This window comes from Symphalangus syndactylus, chromosome 15 (assembly GCF_028878055.3).
Source record: "Symphalangus syndactylus isolate Jambi chromosome 15, NHGRI_mSymSyn1-v2.1_pri, whole genome shotgun sequence".
NCBI lineage: Eukaryota > Metazoa > Chordata > Mammalia > Primates > Hylobatidae > Symphalangus > Symphalangus syndactylus.
In genome coordinates, this window is record NC_072437.2 from 76247612 (window position 1) to 76268330 (window position 20719).

Here is a 20719-nt window from a genome sequence, read left to right on the forward strand (position 1 = left end):
AGAATGCTTCTGTGCAGTTTTTATATGAAGATATTTTTTTTTTCCACTATAGGCCCCTTAGCGCTGGTTATGTCCACTTTCCGTTTCTACAGAAAGAGTGTTTCAGAACTGCTCCATCAAAAGTAAGCTTGAACTCTGTTAGTTGAACGCACAGATCAGAAAGAAGTTTCACAAAATGCTTCTCTGTAGTTTTTATTTGAAGATATTACATTTTCCCACTATAGGCCACTTAGCGCTCCGAATGACCACTTGCACTTTCTGCAGGAAGAGTGATTCAGAACTGCTGAATCAAAAGTAAGGTTCAACTCTGTTAATTGAATGCACAGAACAGAAAGAAGTTTCACAGAATTATTCTGTGAAGTTTTTATTTGAAGATATTCGTTTTTCCACTATAGGCCCCTTAGAGCTCCCTATATCCACTTGCAGTTTCTACAGAAAGAGTGTTTCAGAACTGCTCAATCAAAAGTAAAGTTCTGCTCTGTTAGTTGAATGCACAGAAGAGAAAGAAATTTCACAGAATGCTTCTGTGTAGTTTTTATTTGAAGATATTCGTTTCTCCACTGTAGGCACTTTAGCGCTCCGATTGTCCACTTGCAGTTACTACAGAAAGAGTGTTTCAGAGCTGCTCAATCAAAAGTAAGGTTCAACTCTGTTACTTGAATGCACAGATCAGAAAGTAGTTTCACAGAATGCTTCTGTGTAGTTTTCCTTTGAAGATATTCGTTTTTCCACTCTAGGCCCCTTAGCGCTCCGAATGAAACAGCAGTTTCTGCAGAAAGAGTGTTTCAGAACTGGTCAATTAAAAGTAAGTTTCATCTCTGTCAATTGAAAGCACAGATCAGAAAGAAGCTTCCCAGAATGCTTCTGTGTAGTTTTTATTTGAAGATATACCTTTTTCCGTTATTGGCCCCTTGCGCTCGAAATGTCCACTTGCCGTTTCTACAGAAAGAGTGTTTAAGAACTTCTCAATCAAAAGTCGGGTTCAAGTCTGTTAGTTGAATGCACACAACAGAAAGAAGGTTCACAGTATGCCTCTGTGCAGTTTTTATTTGAAGATATTCGTTTATCCCCTATAGGCCCCTTAGCGCTCTGAATGACCACTAGCAGTTTCTACAGAAAGAGTGTTTCAGAACTGCTGTATCAAAAGGAAGGTTCTACTCTGTTAGTTCAATGCACAGAACAGAAAGAAGTTCCAAAGATTGCTTCTTTGTAGTTTTTATTTGAAGATAATCCTTTTTCCACTATACACCTTAGCGCTCCGAATTTCCACTTGCAGTTTCTACAGAAAGAGGATTTCAGATCTACTCAATCAGAAGTAAGGTTCAACTATGTTAGTTGAATGCACAGAACAGAAAGAAGTTTCACAGAATGCTTCTGGGTAATTTTTATTTAAAGATATTCCTCTTTCCACTATACGCCCCTTAGCGCTCAGAATGTCCACTTGCAGTTTCCACAGAAAGAGTGTTTCAGAACTGCTCAATCAAAAGTGAGGTTCAACTCTGTGAGTTGAATGCACAGAACAGAAAGAAGTTTCACAGAATGCTTCTGTGTAGTTTTTATTTGAAGATATTCCTTTTTCCAATATTTGCCCCTTAGCGCTCTGAATGTCCACTTGCAGTTTCTACAGAAAGAGGGTTTCAGAACTGCTCAATCAAAAGTAAGATTCAACTCTGTGAGTTGAATGCACAGAACAGAAAGAAGTTTCACAGAATGCTTCTGTATAGTTATTTGATGACATAACTTTTTCCACTATAGGTTGTTAGCAATCTCAATGTCCACTAGCAGTTTCTACAGAGAGAGTGTTTCAGAACCGCTCAATCAAAAGTCAGGTTCCACACTGTTAGTTGAATGCACAGATCAGAAAGAACTTTCGCAGAATGCTTCTGTGTAGTTTTTATTTGGAGATATTCCTTTTTCCTCCATAGGCCTCTTAGCACTCCGAATGTCCACTTGCACTTTCTACACAAAGGGTGTTTCAAAACTTCTCAATCAAAAGTACGTTTCACCTCTGTTAGTTGATTGCACAGATCATACTGAAGTTTCACAGAATGCTTCTGTGAAGTTTTTATTTGAAGATATTCCTTATTCCAATGTAGGCTACTTAGAGTTCCGAATGTCAACTTGCTGTTTCTACAGAAAGAGTGTTTCAGAACTGCTCAATCAAAAGTAAGGTTCAACTCCATTAGTTGAATGCACAGAACAGAAGGAAGTTTCACAGGATGCATCTCTGTAGTTTTTATTTGAAGATATTCTTTTTTCCGCTATAGGCCCCTTAGCGCTCTGAATGTCCACTTGCAGTTTCTACAGAAAGAGTGTTTCAGAACTGCGTAACCAAAAGTAAGGCTCATCTCTGTTAGTTGAATTCACACAACTGAAAGAAGTCTCACAGAATGCTTCTGTGCAGTTTTTATATGAAGATATTTTTTTTTTCCACTATAGGCCCCTTAGCGCTGGTTATGTCCACTTTCCGTTTCTACAGAAAGAGTGTTTCAGAACTGCTCCATCAAAAGTAAGCTTGAACTCTGTTAGTTGAACGCACAGATCAGGAAGAAGTTTCACAAAATGCTTCTCTGTAGTTTTTATTTGAAGATATTACATTTTCCCACTATAGGCCACTTAGCGCTCCGAATGACCACTTGCACTTTCTGCAGGAAGAGTGATTCAGAACTGCTGAATCAAAAGTAAGGTTCAACTCTGTTAATTGAATGCACAGAACAGAAAGAAGTTTCACAGAATTATTCTGTGAAGTTTTTATTTGAAGATATTCGTTTTTCCACTATAGGCCCCTTAGAGCTCCCAATATCCACTTGCAGTTTCTACAGAAAGAGTGTTTCAGAACTGCTCAATCAAAAGTAAAGTTCTGCTCTGTTAGTTGAATGCACAGAACAGAAAGAAATTTCACAGAATGCTTCTGTGTAGTTTTTATTTGAAGATATTCGTTTCTCCACTGTAGGCACTTTAGCGCTCCGATTGTCCACTTGCAGTTACTACAGAAAGAGTGTTTCAGAGCTGCTCAATCAAAAGTAAGGTTCAACTCTGTTACTTGAATGCACAGATCAGAAAGTAGTTTCACAGAATGCTTCTGTGTAGTTTTCCTTTGAAGATATTCGTTTTTCCACTCTAGGCCCCTTAGCGCTCCGAATGCCACAGCAGTTTCTGCAGAAAGAGTGTTTCAGAACTGGTCAATTAAAAGTAAGTTTCATCTCTGTCAATTGAAAGCACAGATCAGAAAGAAGCTTCCCAGAATGCTTCTGTGTAGTTTTTATTTGAAGATATACCTTTTTCCGTTATTGGCCCCTTGCGCTCGAAATGTCCACTTGCCGTTTCTACAGAAAGAGTGTTTAAGAACTTCTCAATCAAAAGTCGGGTTCAACTCTGTTAGTTGAATGCACACAACAGAAAGAAGGTTCACAGTATGCTTCTGTGTAGTTTTTATTTGAAGATATTTGTTTATCCCCTATAGGACCCTTAGCGCTCTGAATGACCACTAGCAGTTTCTACAGAAAGAGTGTTTCAGAACTGCTGTATCAAAAGGAAGGTTCTACTCTGTTAGTTCAATGCACAGAACAGAAAGAAGTTCCAAAGATTGCTTCTTTGTAGTTTTTATTTGAAGATAATCCTTTTTCCACTATACACCTTAGCGCTCCGAATTTCCACTTGCAGTTTCTACAGAAAGAGGATTTCCGATCTACTCAATCAGAAGTAAGGTTCAACTATGTTAGTTGAATGCACAGAACTGAAAGAAGTTTCACAGAATGCTTCTGGGTAATTTTTATTTAAAGATATTCCTCTTTCCACTATACGCCCCTTAGCGCTCAGAATGTCCACTTGCAGTTTCCACAGAAAGAGTGTTTCAGAACTGCTCAATCAAAAGTGAGGTTCAACTCTGTGAGTTGAATGCACAGAACAGAAAGAAGTTTCACAGAATGCTTCTGTGTAGTTTTTATTTGAAGATATTCCTTTTTCCAATATTTGCCCCTTAGCGCTCTGAATGTCCACTTGCAGTTTCTACAGAAAGAGGGTTTCAGAACTGCTCAATCAAAAGTAAGATTCAACTCTGTGAGTTGAATGCACAGAACAGAAAGAAGTTTCACAGAATGCTTCTGTATAGTTATTTGATGACATAACTTTTTCCACTATAGGTTGCTTAGCAATCTCAATGTCCACTAGCAGTTTCTACAGAGAGAGTGTTTCAGAACCGCTCAATCAAAAGTCAGGTTCCACACTGTTAGTTGAATGCACAGATCAGAAAGAACTTTCGCAGAATGCTTCTGTGTAGTTTTTATTTGGAGATATTCCTTTTTCCTCTATAGGCCTCTTAGCACTCCGAATGTCCACTTGCACTTTCTACACAAAGGGTGTTTCAAAACTTCTCAATCAAAAGTACGTTTCACCTCTGTTAGTTGATTGCACAGATCATACTGAAGTTTCACAGAATGCTTCTGTGAAGTTTTTATTTGAAGATATTCCTTATTCCAATGTAGGCTACTTAGAGTTCCGAATGTCAACTTGCTGTTTCTACAGAAAGAGTGTTTCAGAACTGCTCAATCAAAAGTAAGGTTCAACTCCATTAGTTGAATGCACAGAACAGAAGGAAGTTTCACAGGATGCATCTCTGTAGTTTTTATTTGAAGATATTCTTTTTTCCGCTATAGGCCCCTTAGCGCTCTGAATGTCCACTTGCAGTTTCTACAGAAAGAGTGTTTCAGAACTGCGTAACCAAAAGTAAGGCTCATCTCTGTTAGTTGAATTCACACAACTGAAAGAAGTCTCACAGAATGCTTCTGTGCAGTTTTTATATGAAGATATTTTTTTTTTCCACTATAGGCCCCTTAGCGCTGGTTATGTCCACTTTCCGTTTCTACAGAAAGAGTGTTTCAGAACTGCTCCATCAAAAGTAAGCTTGAACTCTGTTAGTTGAACGCACAGATCAGAAAGAAGTTTCACAAAATGCTTCTCTGTAGTTTTTATTTGAAGATATTACATTTTCCCACTATAGGCCACTTAGCGCTCCGAATGACCACTTGCACTTTCTGCAGGAAGAGTGATTCAGAACTGCTGAATCAAAAGTAAGGTTCAACTCTGTTAATTGAATGCACAGAACAGAAAGAAGTTTCACAGAATTATTCTGTGAAGTTTTTATTTGAAGATATTCGTTTTTCCACTATAGGCCCCTTAGAGCTCCCAATATCCACTTGCAGTTTCTACAGAAAGAGTGTTTCAGAACTGCTCAATCAAAAGTAAAGTTCTGCTCTGTTAGTTGAATGCACAGAAGAGAAAGAAATTTCACAGAATGCTTCTGTGTAGTTTTTATTTGAAGATATTCGTTTCTCCACTGTAGGCACTTTAGCGCTCCGATTGTCCACTTGCAGTTACTACAGAAAGAGTGTTTCAGAGCTGCTCAATCAAAAGTAAGGTTCAACTCTGTTACTTGAATGCACAGATCAGAAAGTAGTTTCACAGAATGCTTCTGTGTAGTTTTCCTTTGAAGATATTCGTTTTTCCACTCTAGGCCCCTTAGCGCTCCGAATGCCACAGCAGTTTCTGCAGAAAGAGTGTTTCAGAACTGGTCAATTAAAAGTAAGTTTCATCTCTGTCAATTGAAAGCACAGATCAGAAAGAAGCTTCCCAGAATGCCTCTGTGTAGTTTTTATTTGAAGATATACCTTTTTCCGTTATTGGCCCCATGCGCTCGAAATGTCCACTTGCCGTTTCTACAGAAAGAGTGTTTAAGAACTTCTCAATCAAAAGTCGGGTTCAACTCTGTTAGTTGAATGCACACAACAGAAAGAAGGTTCACAGTATGCTTCTGTGTAGTTTTTATTTGAAGATATTCGTTTATCCCCTATAGGCCCCTTAGCGCTCTGAATGACCACTAGCAGTTTCTACAGAAAGAGTGTTTCAGAACTGCTGTATCAAAAGGAAGGTTCTACTCTGTTAGTTCAATGCACAGAACAGAAAGAAGTTCCAAAGATTGCTTCTTTGTAGTTTTTATTTGAAGATAATCCTTTTTCCACTATACACCTTAGCGCTCCGAATTTCCACTTGCAGTTTCTACAGAAAGAGGATTTCAGATCTACTCAATCAGAAGTAAGGTTCAACTATGTTAGTTGAATGCACAGAACAGAAAGAAGTTTCACAGAATGCTTCTGGGTAATTTTTATTTAAAGATATTCCTCTTTCCACTATACGCCCCTTAGCGCTCAGAATGTCCACTTGCAGTTTCCACAGAAAGAGTGTTTCAGAACTGCTCAATCAAAAGTGAGGTTCAACTCTGTGAGTTGAATGCACAGAACAGAAAGAAGTTTCACAGAATGCTTCTGTGTAGTTTTTATTTGAAGATATTCCTTTTTCCAATATTTGCCCCTTAGCGCTCTGAATGTCCACTTGCAGTTTCTACAGAAAGAGGGTTTCAGAACTGCTCAATCAAAAGTAAGATTCAACTCTGTGAGTTGAATGCACAGAACAGAAAGAAGTTTCACAGAATGCTTCTGTATAGTTATTTGATGACATAACTTTTTCCACTATAGGTTGCTTAGCAATCTCAATGTCCACTAGCAGTTTCTACAGAGAGAGTGTTTCAGAACCGCTCAATCAAAAGTCAGGTTCCACACTGTTAGTTGAATGCACAGATCAGAAAGAACTTTCGCAGAATGCTTCTGTGTAGTTTTTATTTGGAGATATTCCTTTTTCCTCTATAGGCCTCTTAGCACTCCGAATGTCCACTTGCACTTTCTACACAAAGGGTGTTTCAAAACTTCTCAATCAAAAGTACGTTTCACCTCTGTTAGTTGATTGCACAGATCATACTGAAGTTTCACAGAATGCTTCTGTGAAGTTTTTATTTGAAGATATTCCTTATTCCAATGTAGGCTACTTAGAGTTCCGAATGTCAACTTGCTGTTTCTACAGAAAGAGTGTTTCAGAACTGCTCAATCAAAAGTAAGGTTCAACTCCATTAGTTGAATGCACAGAACAGAAGGAAGTTTCACAGGATGCATCTCTGTAGTTTTTATTTGAAGATATTCTTTTTTCCGCTATAGGCCCCTTAGCGCTCTGAATGTCCACTTGCAGTTTCTACAGAAAGAGTGTTTCAGAACTGCGTAACCAAAAGTAAGGCTCATCTCTGTTAGTTGAATTCACACAACTGAAAGAAGTCTCACAGAATGCTTCTGTGCAGTTTTTATATGAAGATACTTTTTTTTTCCACTATAGGCCCCTTAGCGCTGGTTATGTCCACTTTCCGTTTCTACAGAAAGAGTGTTTCAGAACTGCTCCATCAAAAGTAAGCTTGAACTCTGTTAGTTGAACGCACAGATCAGAAAGAAGTTTCACAAAATGCTTCTCTGTAGTTTTTATTTGAAGATATTACATTTTCCCACTATAGGCCACTTAGCGCTCCGAATGACCACTTGCACTTTCTGCAGGAAGAGTGATTCAGAACTGCTGAATCAAAAGTAAGGTTCAACTCTGTTAATTGAATGCACAGAACAGAAAGAAGTTTCACAGAATTATTCTGTGAAGTTTTTATTTGAAGATATTCGTTTTTCCACTATAGGCCCCTTAGAGCTCCCAATATCCACTTGCAGTTTCTACAGAAAGAGTGTTTCAGAACTGCTCAATCAAAAGTAAAGTTCTGCTCTGTTAGTTGAATGCACAGAACAGAAAGAAATTTCACAGAATGCTTCTGTGTAGTTTTTATTTGAAGATATTCGTTTCTCCACTGTAGGCACTTTAGCGCTCCGATTGTCCACTTGCAGTTACTACAGAAAGAGTGTTTCAGAGCTGCTCAATCAAAAGTAAGGTTCAACTCTGTTACTTGAATACACAGATCAGAAAGTAGTTTCACAGAATGCTTCTGTGTAGTTTTCCTTTGAAGATATTCGTTTTTCCACTCTAGGCCCCTTAGCGCTCCGAATGCCACAGCAGTTTCTGCAGAAAGAGTGTTTCAGAACTGGTCAATTAAAAGTAAGTTTCATCTCTGTCAATTGAAAGCACAGATCAGAAAGAAGCTTCCCAGAATGCTTCTGTGTAGTTTCTATTTGAAGATATACCTTTTTCCGTTATTGGCCCCTTGCGCTCGAAATGTCCACTTGCCGTTTCTACAGAAAGAGTGTTTAAGAACTTCTCAATCAAAAGTCGGGTTCAACTCTGTTAGTTGAATGCACACAACAGAAAGAAGGTTCACAGTATGCTTCTGTGTAGTTTTTATTTGAAGATATTCGTTTATCCCCTATAGGCCCCTTAGCGCTCTGAATGACCACTAGCAGTTTCTACAGAAAGAGTGTTTCAGAACTGCTGTATCAAAAGGAAGGTTCTACTCTGTTAGTTCAATGCACAGAACAGAAAGAAGTTCCAAAGATTGCTTCTTTGTAGTTTTTATTTGAAGATAATCCTTTTTCCACTATACACCTTAGCGCTCCGAATTTCCACTTGCAGTTTCTACAGAAAGAGGATTTCAGATCTACTCAATCAGAAGTAAGGTTCAACTCTGTGAGTTGAATGCACAGAACAGAAAGAAGTTTCACAGAATGCTTCTGTGTAGTTTTTATTTGAAGATATTCCTTTTTCCAATATTTGCCCCTTAGCGCTCTGAATGTCCACTTGCAGTTTCTACAGAAAGAGGGTTTCAGAACTGCTCAATCAAAAGTAAGATTCAACTCTGTGAGTTGAATGCACAGAACAGAAAGAAGTTTCACAGAATGCTTCTGTATAGTTATTTGATGACATAACTTTTTCCACTATAGGTTGCTTAGCAATCTCAATGTCCACTAGCAGTTTCTACAGAGAGAGTGTTTCAGAACCGCTCAATCAAAAGTCAGGTTCCACACTGTTAGTTGAATGCACAGATCAGAAAGAACTTTCGCAGAATGCTTCTGTGTAGTTTTTATTTGGAGATATTCCTTTTTCCTCCATAGGCCTCTTAGCACTCCGAATGTCCACTTGCACTTTCTACACAAAGGGTGTTTCAAAACTTTTCAATCAAAAGTACGTTTCACCTCTGTTAGTTGATTGCACAGATCATACTGAAGTTTCACAGAATGCTTCTGTGAAGTTTTTATTTGAAGATATTCCTTATTCCAATGTAGGCTACTTAGAGTTCCGAATGTCAACTTGCTGTTTCTACAGAAAGAGTGTTTCAGAACTGCTCAATCAAAAGTAAGGTTCAACTCCATTAGTTGAATGCACAGAACAGAAGGAAGTTTCACAGGATGCATCTCTGTAGTTTTTATTTGAAGATATTCTTTTTTCCGCTATAGGCCCCTTAGCGCTCTGAATGTCCACTTGCAGTTTCTACAGAAAGAGTGTTTCAGAACTGCGTAACCAAAAGTAAGGCTCATCTCTGTTAGTTGAATTCACACAACTGAAAGAAGTCTCACAGAATGCTTCTGTGCAGTTTTTATATGAAGATATTTTTTTTTTCCACTATAGGCCCCTTAGCGCTGGTTATGTCCACTTTCCGTTTCTACAGAAAGAGTGTTTCAGAACTGCTCCATCAAAAGTAAGCTTGAACTCTGTTAGTTGAACGCACAGATCAGAAAGAAGTTTCACAAAATGCTTCTCTGTAGTTTTTATTTGAAGATATTACATTTTCCCACTATAGGCCACTTAGCGCTCCGAATGACCACTTGCACTTTCTGCAGGAAGAGTGATTCAGAACTGCTGAATCAAAAGTAAGGTTCAACTCTGTTAATTGAATGCACAGAACAGAAAGAAGTTTCACAGAATTATTCTGTGAAGTTTTTATTTGAAGATATTCGTTTTTCCACTATAGGCCCCTTAGAGCTCCCAATATCCACTTGCAGTTTCTACAGAAAGAGTGTTTCAGAACTGCTCAATCAAAAGTAAAGTTCTGCTCTGTTAGTTGAATGCACAGAAGAGAAAGAAATTTCACAGAATGCTTCTGTGTAGTTTTTATTTGAAGATATTCGTTTCTCCACTGTAGGCACTTTAGCGCTCCGATTGTCCACTTGCAGTTACTACAGAAAGAGTGTTTCAGAGCTGCTCAATCAAAAGTAAGGTTCAACTCTGTTACTTGAATGCACAGATCAGAAAGTAGTTTCACAGAATGCTTCTGTGTAGTTTTCCTTTGAAGATATTCGTTTTTCCACTCTAGGCCCCTTAGCGCTCCGAATGCCACAGCAGTTTCTGCAGAAAGAGTGTTTCAGAACTGGTCAATTAAAAGTAAGTTTCATCTCTGTCAATTGAAAGCACAGATCAGAAAGAAGCTTCCCAGAATGCTTCTGTGTAGTTTTTATTTGAAGATATACCTTTTTCCGTTATTGGCCCCTTGCGCTCGAAATGTCCACTTGCCGTTTCTACAGAAAGAGTGTTTAAGAACTTCTCAATCAAAAGTCGGGTTCAACTCTGTTAGTTGAATGCACACAACAGAAAGAAGGTTCACAGTATGCTTCTGTGTAGTTTTTATTTGAAGATATTCGTTTATCCCCTATAGGCCCCTTAGCGCTCTGAATGACCACTAGCAGTTTCTACAGAAAGAGTGTTTCAGAACTGCTGTATCAAAAGGAAGGTTCTACTCTGTTAGTTCAATGCACAGAACAGAAAGAAGTTCCAAAGATTGCTTCTTTGTAGTTTTTATTTGAAGATAATCCTTTTTCCACTATACACCTTAGCGCTCCGAATTTCCACTTGCAGTTTCTACAGAAAGAGGATTTCAGATCTACTCAATCAGAAGTAAGGTTCAACTATGTTAGTTGAATGCACAGAACAGAAAGAAGTTTCACAGAATGCTTCTGGGTAATTTTTATTTAAAGATATTCCTCTTTCCACTATACGCCCCTTAGCGCTCAGAATGTCCACTTGCAGTTTCCACAGAAAGAGTGTTTCAGAACTGCTCAATCAAAAGTGAGGTTCAACTCTGTGAGTTGAATGCACAGAACAGAAAGAAGTTTCACAGAATGCTTCTGTGTAGTTTTTATTTGAAGATATTCCTTTTTCCAATATTTGCCCCTTAGCGCTCTGAATGTCCACTTGCAGTTTCTACAGAAAGAGGGTTTCAGAACTGCTCAATCAAAAGTAAGATTCAACTCTGTGAGTTGAATGCACAGAACAGAAAGAAGTTTCACAGAATGCTTCTGTATAGTTATTTGATGACATAACTTTTTCCACTATAGGTTGCTTAGCAATCTCAATGTCCACTAGCAGTTTCTACAGAGAGAGTGTTTCAGAACCGCTCAATCAAAAGTCAGGTTCCACACTGTTAGTTGAATGCACAGATCAGAAAGAACTTTCGCAGAATGCTTCTGTGTAGTTTTTATTTGGAGATATTCCTTTTTCCTCCATAGGCCTCTTAGCACTCCGAATGTCCACTTGCACTTTCTACACAAAGGGTGTTTCAAAACTTCTCAATCAAAAGTACGTTTCACCTCTGTTAGTTGATTGCACAGATCATACTGAAGTTTCACAGAATGCTTCTGTGAAGTTTTTATTTGAAGATATTCCTTATTCCAATGTAGGCTACTTAGAGTTCCGAATGTCAACTTGCTGTTTCTACAGAAAGAGTGTTTCAGAACTGCTCAATCAAAAGTAAGGTTCAACTCCATTAGTTGAATGCACAGAACAGAAGGAAGTTTCACAGGATGCATCTCTGTAGTTTTTATTTGAAGATATTCTTTTTTCCGCTATAGGCCCCTTAGCGCTCTGAATGTCCACTTGCAGTTTCTACAGAAAGAGTGTTTCAGAACTGCGTAACCAAAAGTAAGGCTCATCTCTGTTAGTTGAATTCACACAACTGAAAGAAGTCTCACAGAATGCTTCTGTGCAGTTTTTATATGAAGATATTTTTTTTTTCCACTATAGGCCCCTTAGCGCTGGTTATGTCCACTTTCCGTTTCTACAGAAAGAGTGTTTCAGAACTGCTCCATCAAAAGTAAGCTTGAACTCTGTTAGTTGAACGCACAGATCAGAAAGAAGTTTCACAAAATGCTTCTCTGTAGTTTTTATTTGAAGATATTACATTTTCCCACTATAGGCCACTTAGCGCTCCGAATGACCACTTGCACTTTCTGCAGGAAGAGTGATTCAGAACTGCTGAATCAAAAGTAAGGTTCAACTCTGTTAATTGAATGCACAGAACAGAAAGAAGTTTCACAGAATTATTCTGTGAAGTTTTTATTTGAAGATATTCGTTTTTCCACTATAGGCCCCTTAGAGCTCCCTATATCCACTTGCAGTTTCTACAGAAAGAGTGTTTCAGAACTGCTCAATCAAAAGTAAAGTTCTGCTCTGTTAGTTGAATGCACAGAAGAGAAAGAAATTTCACAGAATGCTTCTGTGTAGTTTTTATTTGAAGATATTCGTTTCTCCACTGTAGGCACTTTAGCGCTCCGATTGTCCACTTGCAGTTACTACAGAAAGAGTGTTTCAGAGCTGCTCAATCAAAAGTAAGGTTCAACTCTGTTACTTGAATGCACAGATCAGAAAGTAGTTTCACAGAATGCTTCTGTGTAGTTTTCCTTTGAAGATATTCGTTTTTCCACTCTAGGCCCCTTAGCGCTCCGAATGCCACAGCAGTTTCTGCAGAAAGAGTGTTTCAGAACTGGTCAATTAAAAGTAAGTTTCATCTCTGTCAATTGAAAGCACAGATCAGAAAGAAGCTTCCCAGAATGCTTCTGTGTAGTTTTTATTTGAAGATATACCTTTTTCCGTTATTGGCCCCTTGCGCTCGAAATGTCCACTTGCCGTTTCTACAGAAAGAGTGTTTAAGAACTTCTCAATCAAAAGTCGGGTTCAAGTCTGTTAGTTGAATGCACACAACAGAAAGAAGGTTCACAGTATGCCTCTGTGTAGTTTTTATTTGAAGATATTCGTTTATCCCCTATAGGCCCCTTAGCGCTCTGAATGACCACTAGCAGTTTCTACAGAAAGAGTGTTTCAGAACTGCTGTATCAAAAGGAAGGTTCTACTCTGTTAGTTCAATGCACAGAACAGAAAGTAGTTCCAAAGATTGCTTCTTTGTAGTTTTTATTTGAAGATAATCCTTTTTCCACTATACACCTTAGCGCTCCGAATTTCCACTTGCAGTTTCTACAGAAAGAGGATTTCAGATCTACTCAATCAGAAGTAAGGTTCAACTATGTTAGTTGAATGCACAGAACAGAAAGAAGTTTCACAGAATGCTTCTGGGTAATTTTTATTTAAAGATATTCCTCTTTCCACTATACGCCCCTTAGCGCTCAGAATGTCCACTTGCAGTTTCCACAGAAAGAGTGTTTCAGAACTGCTCAATCAAAAGTGAGGTTCAACTCTGTGAGTTGAATGCACAGAACAGAAAGAAGTTTCACAGAATGCTTCTGTGTAGTTTTTATTTGAAGATATTCCTTTTTCCAATATTTGCCCCTTAGCGCTCTGAATGTCCACTTGCAGTTTCTACAGAAAGAGGGTTTCAGAACTGCTCAATCAAAAGTAAGATTCAACTCTGTGAGTTGAATGCACAGAACAGAAAGAAGTTTCACAGAATGCTTCTGTATAGTTATTTGATGACATAACTTTTTCCACTATAGGTTGCTTAGCAATCTCAATGTCCACTAGCAGTTTCTACAGAGAGAGTGTTTCAGAACCGCTCAATCAAAAGTCAGGTTCCACACTGTTAGTTGAATGCACAGATCAGAAAGAACTTTCGCAGAATGCTTCTGTGTAGTTTTTATTTGGAGATATTCCTTTTTCCTCCATAGGCCTCTTAGCACTCCGAATGTCCACTTGCACTTTCTACACAAAGGGTGTTTCAAAACTTCTCAATCAAAAGTACGTTTCACCTCTGTTAGTTGATTGCACAGATCATACTGAAGTTTCACAGAATGCTTCTGTGAAGTTTTTATTTGAAGATATTCCTTATTCCAATGTAGGCTACTTAGAGTTCCGAATGTCAACTTGCTGTTTCTACAGAAAGAGTGTTTCAGAACTGCTCAATCAAAAGTAAGGTTCAACTCCATTAGTTGAATGCACAGAACAGAAGGAAGTTTCACAGGATGCATCTCTGTAGTTTTTATTTGAAGATATTCTTTTTTCCGCTATAGGCCCCTTAGCGCTCTGAATGTCCACTTGCAGTTTCTACAGAAAGAGTGTTTCAGAACTGCGTAACCAAAAGTAAGGCTCATCTCTGTTAGTTGAATTCACACAACTGAAAGAAGTCTCACAGAATGCTTCTGTGCAGTTTTTATATGAAGATATTTTTTTTTTCCACTATAGGCCCCTTAGCGCTGGTTATGTCCACTTTCCGTTTCTACAGAAAGAGTGTTTCAGAACTGCTCCATCAAAAGTAAGCTTGAACTCTGTTAGTTGAACGCACAGATCAGAAAGAAGTTTCACAAAATGCTTCTCTGTATTTTTTATTTGAAGATATTACATTTTCCCACTATAGGCCACTTAGCGCTCCGAATGACCACTTGCACTTTCTGCAGGAAGAGTGATTCAGAACTGCTGAATCAAAAGTAAGGTTCAACTCTGTTAATTGAATGCACAGAACAGAAAGAAGTTTCACAGAATTATTCTGTGAAGTTTTTATTTGAAGATATTCGTTTTTCCACTATAGGCCCCTTAGAGCTCCCAATATCCACTTGCAGTTTCTACAGAAAGAGTGTTTCAGAACTGCTCAATCAAAAGTAAAGTTCTGCTCTGTTAGTTGAATGCACAGAAGAGAAAGAAATTTCACAGAATGCTTCTGTGTAGTTTTTATTTGAAGATATTCGTTTCTCCACTGTAGGCACTTTAGCGCTCCGATTGTCCACTTGCAGTTACTACAGAAAGAGTGTTTCAGAGCTGCTCAATCAAAAGTAAGGTTCAACTCTGTTACTTGAATGCACAGATCAGAAAGTAGTTTCACAGAATGCTTCTGTGTAGTTTTCCTTTGAAGATATTCGTTTTTCCACTCTAGGCCCCTTAGCGCTCCGAATGCCACAGCAGTTTCTGCAGAAAGAGTGTTTCAGAACTGGTCAATTAAAAGTAAGTTTCATCTCTGTCAATTGAAAGCACAGATCAGAAAGAAGCTTCCCAGAATGCTTCTGTGTAGTTTTTATTTGAAGATATACCTTTTTCCGTTATTGGCCCCTTGCGCTCGAAATGTCCACTTGCCGTTTCTACAGAAAGAGTGTTTAAGAACTTCTCAATCAAAAGTCGGGTTCAACTCTGTTAGTTGAATGCACACAACAGAAAGAAGGTTCACAGTATGCTTCTGTGTAGTTTTTATTTGAAGATATTCGTTTATCCCCTATAGGCCCCTTAGCGCTCTGAATGACCACTAGCAGTTTCTACAGAAAGAGGGTTTCAGAACTGCTGTATCAAAAGGAAGGTTCTACTCTGTTAGTTCAATGCACAGAACAGAAAGAAGTTCCAAAGATTGCTTCTTTGTAGTTTTTATTTGAAGATAATCCTTTTTCCACTATACACCTTAGCGCTCCGAATTTCCACTTGCAGTTTCTACAGAAAGAGGATTTCAGATCTACTCAATCAGAAGTAAGGTTCAACTATGTTAGTTGAATGCACAGAACAGAAAGAAGTTTCACAGAATGCTTCTGGGTAATTTTTATTTAAAGATATTCCTCTTTCCACTATACGCCCCTTAGCGCTCAGAATGTCCACTTGCAGTTTCCACAGAAAGAGTGTTTCAGAACTGCTCAATCAAAAGTGAGGTTCAACTCTGTGAGTTGAATGCACAGAACAGAAAGAAGTTTCACAGAATGCTTCTGTGTAGTTTTTATTTGAAGATATTCCTTTTTCCAATATTTGCCCCTTAGCGCTCTGAATGTCCACTTGCAGTTTCTACAGAAAGAGGGTTTCAGAACTGCTCAATCAAAAGTAAGATTCAACTCTGTGAGTTGAATGCACAGAACAGAAAGAAGTTTCACAGAATGCTTCTGTATAGTTATTTGATGACATAACTTTTTCCAATATAGGTTGCTTAGCAATCTCAATGTCCACTAGCAGTTTCTACAGAGAGAGTGTTTCAGAACCGCTCAATCAAAAGTCAGGTTCCACACTGTTAGTTGAATGCACAGATCAGAAAGAACTTTCGCAGAATGCTTCTGTGTAGTTTTTATTTGGAGATATTCCTTTTTCCTCTATAGGCCTCTTAGCACTCCGAATGTCCACTTGCACTTTCTACACAAAGGGTGTTTCAAAACTTCTCAATCAAAAGTACGTTTCACCTCTGTTAGTTGATTGCACAGATCATACTGAAGTTTCACAGAATGCTTCTGTGAAGTTTTTATTTGAAGATATTCCTTATTCCAATGTAGGCTACTTAGAGTTCCGAATGTCAACTTGCTGTTTCTACAGAAAGAGTGTTTCAGAACTGCTCAATCAAAAATAAGGTTCAACTCCATTAGTTGAATGCACAGAACAGAAGGAAGTTTCACAGGATGCATCTCTGTAGTTTTTATTTGAAGATATTCTTTTTTCCGCTATAGGCCCCTTAGCGCTCTGAATGTCCACTTGCAGTTTCTACAGAAAGAGTGTTTCAGAACTGCGTAACCAAAAGTAAGGCTCATCTCTGTTAGTTGAATTCACACAACTGAAAGAAGTCTCACAGAATGCTTCTGTGCAGTTTTTATATGAAGATATTTTTTTTTTCCACTATAGGCCCCTTAGCGCTGGTTATGTCCACTTTCCGTTTCTACAGAAAGAGTGTTTCAGAACTGCTCCATCAAAAGTAAGCTTGAACTCTGTTAGTTGAACGCACAGATCAGAAAGAAGTTTCACAAAATGCTTCTCTGTATTTTTTATTTGAAGATATTACATTTTCCCACTATAGGCCACTTAGCGCTCCGAATGACCACTTGCACTTTCTGCAGGAAGAGTGATTCAGAACTGCTGAATCAAAAGTAAGGTTCAACTCTGTTAATTGAATGCACAGAACAGAAAGAAGTTTCACAGAATTATTCTGTGAAGTTTTTATTTGAAGATATTCGTTTTTCCACTATAGGCCCCTTAGAGCTCCCAATATCCACTTGCAGTTTCTACAGAAAGAGTGTTTCAGAACTGCTCAATCAAAAGTAAAGTTCTGCTCTGTTAGTTGAATGCACAGAAGAGAAAGAAATTTCACAGAATGCTTCTGTGTAGTTTTTATTTGAAGATATTCGTTTCTCCACTGTAGGCACTTTAGCGCTCCGATTGTCCACTTGCAGTTACTACAGAAAGAGTGTTTCAGAGCTGCTCAATCAAAAGTAAGGTTCAACTCTGTTACTTGAATGCACAGATCAGAAAGTAGTTTCACAGAATGCTTCTGTGTAGTTTTCCTTTGAAGATATTCGTTTTTCCACTCTAGGCCCCTTAGCGCTCCGAATGCCACAGCAGTTTCTGCAGAAAGAGTGTTTCAGAACTGGTCAATTAAAAGTAAGTTTCATCTCTGTCAATTGAAAGCACAGATCAGAAAGAAGCTTCCCAGAATGCTTCTGTGTAGTTTTTATTTGAAGATATACCTTTTTCCGTTATTGGCCCCTTGCGCTCGAAATGTCCACTTGCCGTTTCTACAGAAAGAGTGTTTAAGAACTTCTCAATCAAAAGTCGGGTTCAACTCTGTTAGTTGAATGCACACAACAGAAAGAAGGTTCACAGTATGCTTCTGTGTAGTTTTTATTTGAAGATATTCGTTTATCCCCTATAGGCCCCTTAGCGCTCTGAATGACCACTAGCAGTTTCTACAGAAAGAGTGTTTCAGAACTGCTGTATCAAAAGGAAGGTTCTACTCTGTTAGTTCAATGCACAGAACAGAAAGAAGTTCCAAAGATTGCTTCTTTGTAGTTTTTATTTGAAGATAATCCTTTTTCCACTATACACCTTAGCGCTCCGAATTTCCACTTGCAGTTTCTACAGAAAGAGGATTTCAGATCTACTCAATCAGAAGTAAGGTTCAACTATGTTAGTTGAATGCACAGAACAGAAAGAAGTTTCACAGAATGCTTCTGGGTAATTTTTATTTAAAGATATTCCTCTTTCCACTATACGCCCCTTAGCGCTCAGAATGTCCACTTGCAGTTTCCACAGAAAGAGTGTTTCAGAACTGCTCAATCAAAAGTGAGGTTCAACTCTGTGAGTTGAATGCACAGAACAGAAAGAAGTTTCACAGAATGCTTCTGTGTAGTTTTTATTTGAAGATATTCCTTTTTCCAATATTTGCCCCTTAGCGCTCTGAATGTCCACTTGCAGTTTCTACAGAAAGAGGGTTTCAGAACTGCTCAATCAAAAGTAAGATTCAACTCTGTGAGTTGAATGCACAGAACAGAAAGAAGTTTCACAGAATGCTTCTGTATAGTTATTTGATGACATAACTTTTTCCACTATAGGTTGCTTAGCAATCTCAATGTCCACTAGCAGTTTCTACAGAGAGAGTGTTTCAGAACCGCTCAATCAAAAGTCAGGTTCCACACTGTTAGTTGAATGCACAGATCAGAAAGAACTTTCGCAGAATGCTTCTGTGTAGTTTTTATTTGGAGATATTCCTTTTTCCTCCATAGGCCTCGTAGCACTCCGAATGTCCACTTGCACTTTCTACACAAAGGGTGTTTCAAAACTTCTCAATCAAAAGTACGTTTCACCTCTGTTAGTTGATTGCACAGATCATACTGAAGTTTCACAGAATGCTTCTGTGAAGTTTTTATTTGAAGATATTCCTTATTCCAATGTAGGCTACTTAGAGTTCCGAATGTCAACTTGCTGTTTCTACAGAAAGAGTGTTTCAGAACTGCTCAATCAAAAGTAAGGTTCAACTCCATTAGTTGAATGCACAGAACAGAAGGAAGTTTCACAGGATGCATCTCTGTAGTTTTTATTTGAAGATATTCTTTTTTCCGCTATAGGCGCCTTAGCGCTCTGAATGTCCACTTGCAGTTTCTACAGAAAGAGTGTTTCAGAACTGCGTAACCAAAAGTAAGGCTCATCTCTGTTAGTTGAATTCACACAACTGAAAGAAGTCTCACAGAATGCTTCTGTGCAGTTTTTATATGAAGATATTTTTTTTTTCCACTATAGGCCCCTTAGCGCTGGTTATGTCCACTTTCCGTTTCTACAGAAAGAGTGTTTCAGAACTGCTCCATCAAAAGTAAGCTTGAACTCTGTTAGTTGAACGCACAGATCAGAAAGAAGTTTCACAAAATGCTTCTCTGTAGTTTTTATTTGAAGATATTACATTTTCCCACTATAGGCCACTTAGCGCTCCGAATGACCACTTGCACTTTCTGCAGGAAGAGTGATTCAGAACTGCTGAATCAAAAGTAAGGTTCAACTCTGTTAATTGAATGCACAGAACAGAAAGAAGTTTCACAGAATTATTCTGTGAAGTTTTTATTTGAAGATATTCGTTTTTCCACTATAGGCCCCTTAGAGCTCCCAATATCCACTTGCAGTTTCTACAGAAAGAGTGTTTCAGAACTGCTCAATCAAAAGTAAAGTTCTGCTCTGTTAGTTGAATGCACAGAAGAGAAAGAAATTTCACAGAATGCTTCTGTGTAGTTTTTATTTGAAGATATTCGTTTCTCCACTGTAGGCACTTTAGCGCTCCGATTGTCCACTTGCAGTTACTACAGAAAGAGTGTTTCAGAGCTGCTCAATCAAAAGTAAGGTTCAACTCTGTTACTTGAATGCACAGATCAGAAAGTAGTTTCACAGAATGCTTCTGTGTAGTTTTCCTTTGAAGATATTCGTTTTTCCACTCTAGGCCCCTTAGCGCTCCGAATGCCACAGCAGTTTCTGCAGAAAGAGTGTTTCAGAACTGGTCAATTAAAAGTAAGTTTCATCTCTGTCAATTGAAAGCACAGATCAGAAAGAAGCTTCCCAGAATGCTTCTGTGTAGTTTCTATTTGAAGATATACCTTTTTCCGTTATTGGCCACTTGCGCTCGAAATGTCCACTTGCCGTTTCTACAGAAAGAGTGTTTAAGAACTTCTCAATCAAAAGTCGGGTTCAACTCTGTTAGTTGAATGCACACAACAGAAAGAAGGTTCACAGTATGCTTCTGTGTAGTTTTTATTTGAAGATATTCGTTTATCCCCTATAGGCCCCTTAGCGCTCTGAATGACCACTAGCAGTTTCTACAGAAAGAGTGTTTCAGAACTGCTGTATCAAAAGGAAGGTTCTACTCTGTTAGTTCAATGCACAGAACAGAAAGAAGTTCCAAAGATTGCTTCTTTGTAGTTTTTATTTGAAGATAATCCTTTTTCCACTATACACCATAGCGCTCGGAATTTCCACTTGCAGTTTCTACAGAAAGAGGATTTCAGATCTACTCAACCAGAAGTAAGGTTCAACTATGTTAGTTGAATGCACAGAACAGAAAGAAGTTTCACAGAATGCTTCTGGGTAATTTTTATTTAAAGATATTCCTCTTTCCACTATACGCCCCTTAGCGCTCAGAATGTCCACTTGCAGTTTCCACAGAAAGAGTGTTTCAGAACTGCTCAATCAAAAGTGAGGTTCAACTCTGTGAGTTGAATGCACAGAACAGAAAGAAGTTTCACAGAATGCTTCTGTGTAGTTTTTATTTGAAGATATTCCTTTTTCCAATATTTGCCCCTTAGCGCTCTGAATGTCCACTTGCAGTTTCTACAGAAAGAGGGTTTCAGAACTGCTCAATCAAAAGTAAGATTCAACTCTGTGAGTTGAATGCACAGAACAGAAAGAAGTTTCACAGAATGCTTCTGTATAGTTATTTGATGACATAACTTTTTCCAATATAGGTTGCTTAGCAATCTCAATGTCCACTAGCAGT